Source organism: Cetorhinus maximus, chromosome 4, assembly GCF_964194155.1.
Source record: "Cetorhinus maximus chromosome 4, sCetMax3.hap1.1, whole genome shotgun sequence".
In the NCBI taxonomy this organism is placed as follows: Eukaryota; Metazoa; Chordata; class Chondrichthyes; order Lamniformes; family Cetorhinidae; genus Cetorhinus; species Cetorhinus maximus.
In genome coordinates this window covers 75,712,042-75,724,582 of record NC_135882.1, presented here as the reverse complement: position 1 = coordinate 75,724,582, position 12,541 = coordinate 75,712,042, and the positions used below count along the sequence as shown (strand labels likewise).

General features: G+C 36.9%; 1 protein-coding gene across 19 annotated transcripts in view; it reads right to left on the bottom strand.

Moving 5' to 3' along the window:
• eya1 (EYA transcriptional coactivator and phosphatase 1) overlaps positions 1-11,913 on the bottom strand; it is a 245,097-nt gene extending 233,184 nt beyond the window's left edge. For 15 of the 19 annotated variants that reach the window (XR_013576404.1, XM_078540328.1, XM_078540338.1 and 12 more), the window contains exons 1-2: positions 10,850-11,913; positions 9,583-9,627 (exon numbers count right to left, since the gene is read on the bottom strand). The gene's annotated coding sequence lies outside the window, so the exon portion shown is untranslated. The remainder of the gene's footprint in view (positions 1-9,582; positions 9,628-10,849) is intronic. The other 4 variants (XM_078540344.1, XM_078540331.1, XM_078540329.1 and 1 more) reach the window with 3 other exon arrangements.
• Between the last annotated feature and the right edge of the window lie 628 nt (positions 11,914-12,541).

Here is a 12,541-nt window from a genome sequence, read left to right as displayed (position 1 = left end):
ATGTCCTGGCTAATATTTATCACTCAATCAACAAAGCAAAATAGATCATCCGATCATTATCACATTGGTGTTTGTGGAACTTGCTGCTCACAAATTGGCTGTTGTGTTGTAGGAAACACAGCAATGACTAAACTTCAGAAGTACTTCCTTGGCTGTAAAGAACTTTGGGGAGGCATGTGGTCGTGAAAGATGCTACATAAATGCAAGTCTTTAAGATAATGCTGTACAACAATTTCAAACAACATCCTACCGCTTATCATAGAATGATTACAATTCTGAAGGAGCAATGCACCTAATGCCACTCCCTTACCTTTTCCCCATAGCCCTGCAAATATTTCCTTTTCAGACAATGATCCAATTCCCTTTTGAATACCTCAATTAACCTGCCTCCAACACACACTCATGGGAACATAGGAGCAGGAGTAGGCCATTCAGCCTGTCAAGCTTGCTCTGCCATTCAACACGGTCATGGCTCATCACCCACTTTAATGCCTTTTTCTCACACTATCCCCATATCCCTTTATGTCACAGGCAGATTTTTACATCCCACTCTCTGCTTTACACATACTCAATGGCTGAGCTTCCACAGCTCTCTAGGACAGAGAATTCAAAAGATTCACAAGGGTCTGAGGAAAAAAGAAAATTCTCCTTATCTCTGTCCTAAGTGGCTTCCCCCTTATTTTGAAATTGTGTCCACTGGTTCTAGACTCACCAGCCAGGGGAACATCTTACTTGCATCTACCCTGTCTATCCTTTTAAATATTTTGTAGGTTTCAATGAAATCACCTCTCATTCTTTGAAATTATATAGAATACAGGCCCAGTTTCCCCAATCTCTCTTTATAGGACAGTGCCCCTATCCCAGGAACAAGTCTGGTGAACTTTCATTGCACTCCTTCCATGGCAATAATATCCTTTCTAAGGTAAGGGACCAAAACTACACACAGTACATGTGCAGTCTAACCAAGGTTCTATACAATTGAAGCAAGACTTTGCTACTCCTGTACTCAAATCCTCTTGCAATAAACACTAACATACCATCAGCCTTTCTAATTGCTTGCTGTACCTGCAGGTTAGCTTTCAGTGACTTATTGACGAGAACACCCAGGACCCTTTGTATATCGAAACTTTCTAATCTCTTACCACTTAAGAAATACTCTGCACATCTGTTCCTCCTACCAAAGTGGATAACTTCACATTTTTCCACATCACATTCCATCTGCCAAATTCTTACCCACTCACTAAGTCTGTCCAAATCCTCTTGAAGCCACATTGCATCTTCCTCACAACACACATTCCCACCTAGCTTTATGTCATCCACAAACTTGGAAATATTACATTGGCCCCATCACCCCCAAATCACTGATATATATTGAACAGCTGGGGCCCGAGTAGTGATCCTTGCAGTACCTCACTAGTCCCAGCCTGCCAATGCGAGAATGACCTCTTTATTCCTAATCTGTTTTCTGCCTGTTATCCAATCCTTGAAACATGCCAGTATCCCATGCGCTTTAATTTTTCTAACCAACCTCTCAGGCAGTGCATTCCAGATCCTAAACACCCACTGCGTGAAAAAGGTTTTTCCTCATGTCGCCATTACTTCTTTTGTGAATGACCTTAAACCTGTGCCCTCTGGTTCTTGATCCTTCCACCAGTCCATATCCAAATGCAGCAAGACCTGGACAGTATCCAGACTTGGGCTGACAAGTGGCAATTAATATTCGCGCCACACAAGTGTCAGTCAATGACCATCTCCAAAAAGAGAGACTTCAACCATCATCCCTTGATGTTCAATGGCATTGCCATCACTGAATCCCCCACTATCAACACCCTGTGGGTTACCATTGACCAGAAACTTAACTGGACTAGCAATATAAATACTGTGGCTAAAAGAGCAGCTCAGGAGGCCAAGAATTAAGCGGCGAGTAACTCACCTCCTGACTCCCCAAAGCCTGTCCACCATCTACAAGGCACAAGTCAGGAGTGTGATGAAATACTACCCACTTGCCTAGATGAGTGCAGCTCCCACAACACTGAAGAAGCTTGACACCGTCCAGGACAAAGCAGCCTGCTTGATTGGCACCACATCCTCAAACATTCATTCCATCCACCACCGACGCACAATAGCAGCAGTGTGTACCATCTACAAGATGCACTGCAGGAATTCACCAAGGCTCCTTAGACAGCACCTTCCAAACCCATGACCGCTACCATCTAGAAGGACGAGGGCAGCAGATAGATGGGGACACTACCACCTGCAAGTTCCCTTCCAAGTCACTCACCATCTTGACTTGGAAATATATGGTGTTCCTTCACTGTCGCTGGGTCAAAATCCTGGAACTCCCTTCCTAACAGCACTGTGGATGTACCTATACCACACGAGCTGCAGCAGTTCAAGAAGGCAGCTAACCACCACCTTCTCAAGCGCAACTAGGGATGGGCAATAAATGCTGGCCCAGCCAGCAAAGCCCACATCCCGTGAATGAATAAAATAAAATAGGAACAGTTTCTCCCTGTCTGCTCTGTCCAGACCCATCAAGATTTAGTATACCTCTATCAAGTCTCCTCTCAACCTTCTCCTTCAAGGAGGATAGTCCCAACTTCTCCAACCTTTCTACGTAACTGAAGTTCTTCATCTCTGGAACCAGTTTTAACCTAACTTCCTTCCTTTTGTACTCTTTGCTCCTTTGATAAAGCCCAGGATGCCGTATGCTCTTCTTAACCGTGCTCTCAAACTGTCCTGCCACCTTCAACGATTTATGCACATATATACCTAGGTCCCTCTGCTCCTACAGCCTTATACGCAAGTTACATAACTAATATGCACCTTTCTATCAGTTACCTTATTCTATTCTGTTTTTACATTTCCCACTTAAATCAAATTTCAGTTTGTGCTATAATGCTGAAAATTTTATTTAGAAGAATTTAAGTAAATGTCACTGACAGTAATCCAGCATACTTTTAAAATTTATTTATTGCAGTATACTGCAAATGCAGCAGAGACTGCCATGCCCGAGTGAGGCTCCTTAGCCACACCAGGCGATGTTTAACAGAGAGTTTGCCACCAGGGCAAACTCAGGAGACGAAGACTACCAAAGAACTATTGAAGTACATAACAGGCTCAGGTTCCATTTTATGCACATTCCTAATATGACTTAAAATACACACTTATTGATGTCTGAAAGGAAGAGTGGAGATTAATTAGCCCTTAATAGACAGTTTTGATTTGACAGAAAGGAGTAATTGCATGTTTAAAATTAGGAATTCCGATATTTCTTGCTCAGCACGTTTTGCAAAAATGCAACTAAAAAAGCTAGTAGCAACCTCTACGGCAAGGAACAATGCAGCATTTTTACTTTCACAAATATGTAATCTGATAATTAATCATTTGTTCATTGTGTGCAATCACATTTTAAAGGCCACACACTTTTTTTTTTAAGATGGAAAGGAAAGAAATTGAATTAACTGAATAATAGTAAAGTGTAAACAATATTCAATTTGGTTGAAGATAAAGTTTGTTATGATTTGGTGTCACTTCACTTATTAACTACTTCAATTTTCAGTTAATCAAGCCAAACTAAATTTGACAAATAGGAGTTAAAGTTTGATTCTGGAAAGTCAGTTTGGTATGGTCACCATGGGGGAGCCATAAACCAATTTTACTGAATGACCCCCAAATGAAGAAATTACTAACAAGATTTCACTTCTTGTAACTTCTACTTTAACACAAATCAGAACCAATGTAAATTAAACATGAATTAGCAGGTAAATGATACTTCAAATAAAAAGATAAATTTCACTCTAGTCTATATACAAAGATACATCTTGCACAACCACAAGCACCAACATCGCTTCCTGCACACATGGCATTACATAGCTACCCAGTCCCACGTATGCTGCTCTTTATTCATGCAGGGTAGTCACGAGTCCTATCCAACAGCAATTTTCCCCTCCGAGTTTCATGGGTACAATTATCATCAGGCAGGCACACTTCTCCAAACCTTCTCTCTCCCAGGTCATGACTGTCCTGATGGTGTAGCTTTCCAGACTTCTTTTTCAATCAACCAACAAATAACACCCTGGTTCAGGCTTGGCCACTTTTGAGGCTCTTTAGTGTCTCTGAGCTATTCACATAGCTTTCTAGGTTTTTGACCTTTTTTAGACAACTCACACAGTGCCTCAAAGAGCTCCTGTCTCTTTTCTGCCAAATAGGAAAACTGACCTCCTCCTGAGAGAGATTTGCTTCTTTTCCTCACAGTCTGTCTAGTCTGCTTTCACTTTGTGTCTGCATCTGTGTGCTGATCACCTTCTCCCTCCAGCTCTCCTATCTTCATTACAGCAGCAGTTTGTGTCCTCTGTGTCTGGACACAAGGCTTTTGTATTTTAATTTCCGTTGTGTTAACGTTGCTTCCAAGTCAAGGGTCATTAGTACTTATTATCCAAGAAATTACATTTATTACCACTCCCTTTGTCTTGTGTTCCATGAGATCTTTATCATTTAATTTCTCATGCCCTCCGACCTATCCCTGACCTTCTACTTTGCTCCGTCTGCCCATACCCTCTTTTTCAACAGTATAAAACCCATAGCATTTCTACCTTTCTCCAGCTGCGAAGAAGGGTCATATTGGACTTGAAATGTTAACTCTGTTTCTTTCTCCACAGATGCTGCCAGGCCTACTGAGTTTTTCCGGGATTTTCTGTTTTTATTTCAGATTTCCAGCATCTGCAGTATTTTGCTTTTATATTAAAGTTACAATTGATCTCTTTACAATTGATGCCAAACTATCGAAAGTGCTCTCAAACATTATTTTACAGATTCTTTTTAAAGAAACTGCAAATTTTCCTTGCTGTACAAAAGTCCTCACAGGTCTAAGAGCATTACTTCACAATTTATTACAGCATACAAATCAGTCAATTTTTAAGCTGCAAACTGTCACATACTGTACATAGACATTTTGAATATTCCAAGACAGCTATGATGCAAGTCAAGGCAACATGATGAATTGTGGATGTTATTTTATTTTAATTCCTGTTAATAATAAATTATACCCAAAACTCCAAGGCCTGAATTTTTCCCACATCGGGCTGGCTCGGCTGGAGCGGTCGCCGGGCTGACCGCCACCCATGATTGGCTCCGCACCGCCATTTTACACGGGCAGGCCAATTAAGGCCCGCCCAGCATAATACACGAGCGGTAGCGCTGTGCGGGTGGGGAAGTGCGGGGAGGGAGAGTCAGGATCAGTGATCTTTCGCATGCATGTGAAAGACCGCTTCATTCTCCCTGGGACATGGAGCTGCCTTAGGGAGATTGAAGCGCTTTTGAAATAAATAAATGGAATAAAAATTTAATGAAACATGTCCCCTCATGTGACTGTCACGTGAAATGGGACATTTTTTACATTTCAGAAATTTTTTTAATTCAATTTGTTAAAGCTTCAGGGAACCTCATCCCACTCGTGGATGAAGCTTCCTAAAAAACGTAAAGGCCACTTGGCCTTTACGCCTGCCCGCCAACCGTTAGGTTGGACGGGCAGCGTATGTTTGAAATTAATTGGTTCCTTAATGGCCTTAATAGGCCTTGTAATTATCGGCGGGCACACAGCCGACTCCAGCACGCGCCCACCAAACAAAACATCGTGAGACAGAGCGATGATGTCGGGACGCACGCCCAACATCATCGCGCATCATTTTACGCGCCAGTGTGTCGGGCCTGCCCCCGCACGCCAACAGAAAAACCCTGCCCAAGACACTGACACTGGATTTCTGCTAGTCGAGATATAATATAAATTGGTCACATGAGAGAAGTGCAGCAACTACAACCATGCTAATATAGAGAAAAGGCTGTACTGGAAAGCCTGGTTATTATTGGAAAACCAAGCTTATCTCTATTTTCCTTCTATCATTAGAGGAAATCTCGCACATTCTACAACTGGATGGACAAAATACTTGGCATTTAAACTGATTAAGAGGCAATTTAGCTGGGTGAGAAGAACAAAAATAGTTTTGTGTAGGCTAATCAAGATTGGCTAATTTGCTTTCGTTACCACTAATAGATTTGCCTAAGGTGGAAAATACGGCAGCAAATTTGTGTGTATTAACCAACACGATTTCAGTTCATTTTGTGAAACTATACAGGCAATTAATCTGCATTTAGGAAAAGAACAAATTATGTTCATATGATTTCTCTAAAAATGTGAACAACCTGTTTATAAGACACATTCTAACTGCGTCCTAATACACATTTTCATTATGTTTCCTCTGAAGATCCAATAGAATTGCCCAACATATGTTTCTGCACTTAATTAAGAATCTTCATGTGACTCTGTATATTACAACCCACATTTAACAGTAAAAAGGTATGAGCAATAACTAGTGACACCAGTCCTCCTGTAATAATGAATACAAATTGCCAACAGGTGATATGGTCCAGGTGAGAAGAACTTTGTTGGCTCTAAAGCACAAAGAAATCTATCCCCTGCTAACAGCGTATTGTCTAAAAAAACCTGCATTCAGCATCTTTGATGTGCATTTCAATTCAACCTGACCCAGCAACTCTTTGATGTTTCCAGAACAAAGCCAGAGGAGATGAAACATTCTAAGTGCCATCAAATTCAACAAAGCAACTCTTAGACAGTCTTGTTTATACCTTTTTTTAGTATTTAGCCCTGGTTGGTAGTTTTACTTTTAAATATACTAGACTATCAAAAGAAAATTCTTTTTATTAAACGGCAATAAAAGCAAAATATAAAGAGTGGCTCACTGAACTGGAATGCATTAGTATTCCAGATGGTTTAACTTACTAAGGAGTAACAATTGCTATCAACCTAATTTAGAGATCTTATTCATCACGCTAATAATTTAATCTCTTATTTTTCTGATAAGGAATTAGTTTCAGAAATAGAACCTATTTAAGTGCAAGTACAAGTGCAAGCTTACATGCAGAATGGGACTTCAACACATGCAATATCTTGTCTGAAAGTTTCTTTGGGCTTCCGATTGCTTTTAAAAGAGCAATCTGAACACATTACAATTAATGTATTTTTTTTATAAATTTGCTAATACAAAAACAACTGCAATTTGAAGTTGTACAGTGCTTTCAATGTAGCTAAATATCTCAAAGTGTTTCAGAGAGGCATAATATTGGAGGAGGTTCAAACATTTAAAACATTCTTCTACACCACAGAACTATGATGAAATGTGAATGTAAACTAAGTTACAGGAACTTTTTAAAAACATTACATTGATGTTGCTCTCTGTCAGCACAGTAGCATGTACACTTTTTGATATTTTGATCAGGACAGCAACACAATTATTTATGACAAAAGCATCAATTAAATGATGAATGAAGTGTTAATAAAATATTACAAAAACAGCTTCAGCTTAATACTTTTGTCTTAAATTATATCCAAACTCATTCACGTCCATGTGTGTCTAATATGGCCCCTGATTTTATCTCTGAATGTGATACTTTATTGTCTTGATCATAAAAATTGCACTGTCTGCACAGATTCTGCAACCGCAACTTTCTATGTGCCAATTTTCTTTTGATTTACCATAATTGTTTTACTGCTGATTAATTCCAATAACCATGTTACTATGATTTAACAGCCTCAGTTTTATTAAAATATGTTAGTGATTCAAGTAAAAGATGTAGGGAGGTAATAATACCTATGAGTAGTCTTCCGCCTGGTTTGGTTTTTAAACCTACGTCTTACATCATACATGAGTATTGATGTGTCCTTCCCGCTTTGATTGTAATTTTGTTCCATATTGGAGCAAGTAACAAATGTTAAAGCTTTGACAAAAAAAGTTGACAGTACTTTCAAAGTAACCTCACTGGTTGGCTGAATTTCCACGATGGCCTATATCCTAAAATATATCCGCAGAGAATTCATTTTTAAACAACAAGATGCAAATTTGAATGCAATTTGATAAAATGATGCAACATAAATTAGTGTATTTTTATGGTAATTTAACCACAAAACTGTAACTCTTTAAATTAATCTCAAATATTCCTAAACTTTTGAAAAATGAGTAATCAAATATTCGTAACCAACTACCAGTTAACATAAAGATTTCTCCTTTTTGGTTTTGTTTTATAATCACTTTCATTACTCTTCATATTTCATAAAACAAAAAATAAAAATAATTGTTTTTCACAAATTTTCTTAACTGTTAAATATTAAATTGAACATATCGTGACTTTATAAAAACAGTAAATAAAATCAATAAAGAATTTAATTTTCCCAAAAAAAAGCTCAAAAGGCCAATGCAGCCATGAGACAGAATAAACAGCATTTGTAAAATAAACAATTCATTAACTCAGTTGCAATTATTTTAATTAAAGTATCATTTCTCTTTAAATAGTAATTTGCTGTAGACCCACAGCCATGAACATTTTCAATTTGTTTCTTTTGTTTTGTTGAATTTGACATACTGTTTTAGCCATCTGACTGAATTGCTACATTAAATCTGTTAATGCTGTGCTCTTCAACCCCAGAAATTATTTCCAGAAGGGAAACGCTTTGAGAGATGATCAAACAAGATTTAAGGTAGACATTTTATCACATTTTCCCTACCGCAGAGCCAGGCACAAATGAAAATGCACTCTTTCTCAACTCATGTTTAAGCTCCAAATATCTACAAGCAATTTCAATTTACTGGTAAAATACAACATCCAAACTTAAATGTTTAGAAATTTCAGTTTTGAATAATTTGAAAAAGGTAAACAGTTTCTGAATTTTAGTCACATATTCAGTTTGTGAAATTAAGCTTTTCAAATTATTAATTTCTAGAACATTTAAAATATTGCAATTAACATCTTTTCTTGCGAGAGGAATTTTTTGATAACATAATTTACCCTGATCAAACTTGTTCTTCAGTGTTTTGATTTATATAATGAATACAAAGTTTACATGTTTCTGAAAAATAAAAATTAAAAAAAAAGTACAGCTGAATGCAAACATCCACTTTTATAAATCACTTTCCAAATGGATTCTAAGGAATCTGGACAGAAGGAGCAAATTAATTCTAACCCTTAGCAGAAGTCGGGGCACCACAGGGTGCTAGCACCTCTACACATCCAGCTGCCAGTAATTTTTTGCCACAAATCTAAACCATTTATTTCTTCTAAGCCTGCCACATAAGGACCTTATAAGTCTTTGATATTTGTTTGCAAAAATAGTCCCACATTTAAGAAACTGAATTCATGGAGATTGCATAAGTCACCTCATGGATGAAGTGGAAATATATATCAAACACAAAGCTCCTTTACCTTCTCTTAATTATCACATTTTATGAGACCATGGTTTGCAGTTATGCCACCTTATGCCAAAAGTATCAAATCCTCACCGCTAGACAGACCACTACACAGAGATATAATTCAAACAAATCAACTAGCTTAATGGTAATTATTATTTTCACATTTCGTTTTAGTGTCAATTTGTTTTTTGAAAAAATAAAATGCAACATTTCTAATATAACCAACAATCATTCAAATAGTTTATTTCAAACTATTTCAATGTTCCATTCAAACTATTTCAAATAGTTTTTAGTAATATATTTAATAAGAGAATATTTATACCTGCAGCTGGCACACCTATGTGCTCTTTCCTTCAAAACTCTCCATCTATATTATAAGAGAATGCTTGCATTAATTTATTTTTTTCTCTTTTTCACATAAATTCATGGTTAAGCTGCATCAGCTAAGCTTATGTCTCTATCATTTCAATACAAAAAAAATTGTTTGGCACCAAATGCATTTACCCCTTTTTGAGTGCCAGAGAGAAAGACTAAATGAGCAGCTTGTTAGGGAAGCTTAATCTATCCAAATGAAGTTATTTCTCAAAACACACGGGCAAAGAGTGCAAAATCAAACAATGTTTTAGCCAGTGCAAGATTAACAAAGTAAGTCATAAACAATGGAAATTATGGCTTATGGCTCAAGCAAAGAAGCTGTGAGAAAATGTAAAACTTGCATTGTTCACGTTTAAGCTATTTCTATCTAAAGGAAAAATGCCATAACAAAAATTTTGTTATGCAACACAAACATACATAAAAAAACTAATTAACTTTGTTAATCAATTTTATTTATAAGTATTTTAAACATATGTTTGGCATAAAAAAATCACCAATAAATGGAAACTGTTTAACTTGGTACATCTTGTTTATTCTACTGGTCTGAAAATGGTCTCCTGTGGGGATCTGAATGTTTTGCTTAGTACAAGAAAAATTTCAACTTATTAAGAGAAAGGATTTCCTGGTTCAGCAAGGACAATCAAATGTCCTCAGGTTCACATTCACAATACTCAATTTAAATGTAAAATATGCTTCCACAGATCTTCTCATAGATTTAAGGGAATATATGTCAAAGGAAATGTATTAAACATTTTCCTCTTCATCATATTATTAATCATGAATTATAACAGCAAACATTCCATCTAAAGCAAATCACTTTATAACAGCTCACCAAAAATGCTATGTTCACCTGCCACAAAGCACCATTTGAATTCAGAAATTGAGAAGAAATGTGTGGAACTGAATTTTATCAATGAATGACATAACAAGCCTGTTATTTTCAATGTTATATTAAACCAGTATTTCTACAAAATTAATCTAATACTCTCTCTTCATTTAAGGGTATTCACTCTGGCACTCACGGTTATTGACTTAACCCTTATTATTGTACAAAAACTGCACCATTTGAGACAGTTACCATAATCTAGGCCTTTCTTTACTAAGTCCCCAGGGCATACATAGAAAAGGGTTACTGATGCCTCAGAGAATTGGACAACTGCTGGCAGCCCAAAGTGCTCTTCAATGCAATTTAATAGATGCAGACTTGTACTTACAGCACTTCAAATGCAAATCCTCCCGAATTCTTCCAGATTCCCTTCAAGTTTTAGAATTTAATAAACCATCATTTCCTAGTATAATCCTTTTCCTGATCAACGCAAAAGTCTGCACTCAATGCACCAATTGTCCAAGTTATATGCAAATAACATAGTAGCAGTTGTGGAGGTTGAAACAGAGCTGGGTGAGTGCAGTCCAGTCACCACAGCAGACTCTGACTGGAGAATGTCTGAGTTTAGCAGTTTCCACAAAAGAAAAAAAAGCCACAGTGGATTTTGACAGGAAGACTTAGAATCGGAAATGACACTTGGGAGTACACAGCTACCAGCAAACTTAAGTACCAACCCTCTTATGTATCACTAAGTCACTGCTCTAAGCAATCTACCTTTTCCCATTAAACAGCAGCAGATAATATCAGTGATCCATAGACAAAGAAATGACAGAACCTTCATCCGTCCTATTTGTTTGCACAATCTTGTGGTTCTGCCCAAGCAGCCTCAGGGCTTTTTGTTTTTGTAATGCAAACCACAGCTTTCCTCCTGCATCCAGCTCCACTGGTTTAAATGAAACAATAGAAATCAGCACTGTGTTATCCTAGTCTCCTTTCGTAGTTTAAATAAATTCATTATGTAAATGAGCAAGTCCACAGTTTCTGAATAAACAGCTGTGTGTCTGACCTAATTCAAGTACTCCATCAACAGGCTGCAAGCATATGTTTGTCTAGCATCTACTCTTATGTTATCTAAAAGCTACTGGTGGTTCACACACACACACGAGTTTTGCCATATCTGTAGAAAAGGATAATAAAGAAAGCAATTTAGCATTCTCAGAGGCCTGCATGCAAATATGTTTAATTTAGTAACTTAGGTCAAAAAACTATAGATACATGAAGTAACATTTTAAATTACACACTGAAACATTTACATAAAATTATATTTTATGGATGTATTTCTCTAGCAAAAGAATGCTAGATATATTTTGCAACATGTTTCAGTTTCTTATATGTAATATATTATCTGATGATACAAAAACTTCTGAGAACTACAGCATAATGGCCACAATATTTTCAGCTAACTTTGAACTAAATAAAAAAGCACGAGCAAATGACTAACAATTCCACTTAACTTAAATACTCATATACCAGTTAATGACTACTTACTACATTTTTGTTAAGTAATGATTAAATTACTAATTAGTACAATAGGTGAAGGTTATTTTTCCAACATATATTGAAAAATGAAATATACCTGTAAAGAAATTAAAGCAAGTGTATATCTCAATTTTAACTGAGCTAATGCTCAGCTATATAAAATGTTACACTTCAAACTTTATGAAGCCGTAAAAAGTGGGAAGTTTGTAGCTACTCTGCAATACTTTAAAACTTTTACTGTTATTTCGATCTCGAATAAAACTGTTATTCCAAATATTGAATCTCATTTTAGATCGTTTAATTCAGAAACTGCCTTTTTAAAATTTTGTAAAATACTTTTGCTAATTTGTCTCCTTCCAATTCAATACCCAAAACATTTAAAATAAGAAAAACTAAACTTTCCCTTGTGCGTTATTAATGCATAGTTCTGGGCAAGACCGTACTCGTTCTTCTCAGTAAACTTGCATACGTCAGACTGCAAAGTGGCAAATACAGCATGTGCCGTCACAATATTGGTGCTACATATTATGGACTGGAGTTC